The following is a 3,307-nucleotide window of genomic DNA, read 5'->3' as shown; positions in this document are numbered from 1 at the left end:
AGGTTTAACTTTGCTTCCAAGGATGCTTCACCTGCTGGCTAGAGAATTCTGAGATTTGCATTTAATATTCAAAACATGAAAAATGCCCAATCTGCTTTAGTCTTTATCGCTATCTTATACTGCAGTCATTCCAGATTCAACAAAAATGTTACTCAGAGTCAGGCACTGAGATGCAAAGATGATTTTAAACATAATTCAGGTCTTAAGGAGAGAAACAACTGAAGAGTGACAGGATTTTAGTAACATCATAGTATTATGTATAGAACTATGTAATTCTGAGGGGCAGATACCATTATTTCTAATTTACCGAAGAGGAAATTGAAATTCATGAGTTTAAAGTCACTGCCATATTTATGCACAGTTGCAAGTAGGGCAGGAAAATCCCGTCTTTATTTTGGATGGCCGTGTTTGTTCTTCCCCTCCCTCTCACCTTTAACTCTCCTTCTTGCACACTCATATTTAAGAAGTGTGGGTTCTAGAGGGATTTACCACTTGGGGATTATAAAGAAGACCGAAGAGACGAAAGATGACAAAGAGAAAAGACAGCTAACTTGCCATCCCGGATCTAGTCTTTTGGAGCCGTGGGCGGCACTCAGGAGGGAGGAAGTGCCCCTGGTGGGCGGCACAGCACTTCCGGTTGCACAGCATTTCCAGCTGCAGACCACCAGAGCCAAGGGCATTCTCCTTGGAAGGCAGCGCTTTACATTCTGCTTTCGGTGGCATAAAAACTAATGAATGGGAGTTAGCTGTGTTAATTCATGCATACCATCTTGAATGTTTGTCTGGACATTCCATAATTATTTAGCAAAAAAAAAAAAAAATTCTTTTTAAGATTCATGATACTGATTCCAGTTCTATAAAGCTGAAAAATGGTCTAGCGACTCTGCCCCACGTCTACGTTTTACTGCGTGCTGTGGAAAAGACCAACAGTACCGAGGATAAATGGAGGATAAATGGCAGCTACTGTCATCAAGAAAATCAATCCTCAAGGAAGGGTTAACAGAAAAAAAAAAAATCCTCTCTGTGGTGTTTCCCATCATCTAAGAGCTGTTTTTACAGACATCCAGCTGAACAGAGGCCGCTTCATTTTCCCTGACTCCTGCCCTATCCTACGAATGTCAATGAACGTCAGTAAAACAACGAACACCTAAATTGTTCTGCCAGCTAGCCTGTTACTGTCATTTTAAATAAAATTGACTCCGAATAGGCAATAATTCTGTTTAATTGTTTGCAAAGGACTTATTCAATATTCACAACCTAAGATGTAACTATTATTGTATCTGAGAGGAAAGGAAGTCACAATTTCATTCGAACGTAAGACAGATTGGCCTGTGTCACAGAGCTACTGAAGTGGCAGCCCTGAGATTTGAGCCCTATTTCCTGCCTCAAGATCTTGTAGTAAGCTCCAAGTGGCTCCCAGAGTTCCTTGAGTGGCCCTTTTCTAATCTGTGCTTTTATGGTCAATTTAGCTCTTAACAGAATTGCCTACTCCTGGAACTGAAACCTTCTGTCCTATCAGAAGCGACTGTTCTGTCACTATTTTTGAGCATAAACTATATGCCAGGCATAGTTCTGACCAGTTCATGTAAATCAGTGAACAAAACAAAGTTTCTGCTTTTGTGGAGCTTATTATCTACTGAAAAGACTTAAAGTCACCTGGACGGCGCAGCCAGTTAAGCACCAGACTCTTGATATCCGCTCAGGTCCTGATCTCAGAGTAGTGAAGTGAGTCCCACGTCAGGCTCCACCCTGAGCACAGAGTTGGCCTGGAGTTTCTCCTCCTCCTTCTGCCCTTCCCCTCTCCCATGCCTCCCCCCCACCTCATTTGCATGCACACTCTCTCTCAAACAAATCTTTAAAAAAAAAAAGGTGATCTGTGCTAAGTGCAGAAACAAGCACGGTAGGAATGAGTGGGAGAGCAGCGAGTCGGTGCAGGTTGCTGAAATACTTGAGAGGGTGCCCAGGATGGTCCCGAGGTTAACAGCAGAACAAAGACTTGGAGGAAGTTAGCTAATGCCAGCCCCTAACACACAGCTTACTATGACTTTTAGCCTCTGAACACCCAGCAAGAGGCAATCAGGACGCTCTCCCTGAATAATCTGAGGGAAGGCTGAACCTACTTAGAAGTGCGAAAATAGAAAATGCTTCAACCCACCATCCAAGATCTCAAGATCACTTTATTCAAGTTTTAGGTGCTTAAGTGCCTCTCAACCAAAGTCATGAAGATCTTAGATAAACACCCTGCCAGGCTGCAAGCAGAAATGTCGAAACAAACGGTCCAACACGCTGTTGGACACACACCAGAATGACTTGGAGCTTGTTAGTCACTGTTGAAACAATGGCATATTGAATTGTCATCTGACTACTTCTAGGGTTGATCACTTCCTCCTACTTCAAATGTGGAAAATAATCTGCACTTATATTTCTAAAATACTGAAGTGCCTGTAACTGTCATATAATAATAATAGAAAATGGGAAAAAATGATCTTATAACAGGGCAATCAGGCTCACATCACCATACCTCTCACAGCCTTTGAGACAGGGATTCTTTGTGTTTCTGGGGTTGTTTTTGTTGTTAAGCACGTACCAAAGTAAGAAAAACAAGCTCCACCACCCCAAGTCATCCTGTGTACCATGTGCCACAGGCCAGAGCTGACCACACTTCACACCTAACACAGCAATACCCAGGTAAACAGAGCGGAGGGTGAGGTGGGTGGGAGGCAAGAGATGAGAAGGAAATACTTGGTTACTCAGGGTTGCACTCAAGTGACAACCTGGACTTAGAGCTATCCCAGGTCCAAAATGGGCCAGTTTCTGAAAATAATTGGTGGTTTCATGCAGGGTGGTTAAAAAAAAAAAAAAAAAAAAACCCAAAACCCACCACAAAACAATGATGAATGCTTGGAGCTTGTTCAAATCTCTCAGAGTAAAAAAGATCCAAAAGAAAACACAGCTACGAATACTTAAGTTCTGTAAACACTGGATGGAATCAATGTATCAACTCGGTTATTTTCCAGAAGTGACTGAATTTGTTCTTTACAGCTGACTTGGTGCTGTACCCATGGGCAAGTGTACATGTGCCCCCTCCCCACCCGCCTAGACGCAAAACCAAAATCATACCACACCTACACTTGCTTAATGATAAAAACACAATGTAAAACTGCCTAATAAACGTACCGCTTCCATAGCAACTGGCAATCCTTAATGCTGTGTTCGAGGGTCACTGTGACAGCCCAGAGGACTGGGTACCACCCACTTTGGGGAGCAGCGTTCACACTTGGCCATAGAGGCGTACCTGGGAGTGGCG

The sequence above is a fragment of the Ursus maritimus genome, unplaced genomic scaffold (genome assembly GCF_017311325.1).
Source record: "Ursus maritimus isolate PB19 unplaced genomic scaffold, ASM1731132v1 scaffold_26, whole genome shotgun sequence".
NCBI lineage: Eukaryota > Metazoa > Chordata > Mammalia > Carnivora > Ursidae > Ursus > Ursus maritimus.
The sequence above is the reverse complement of the archived record's forward strand: the minus strand, read 5'-3'. Positions refer to the sequence as shown.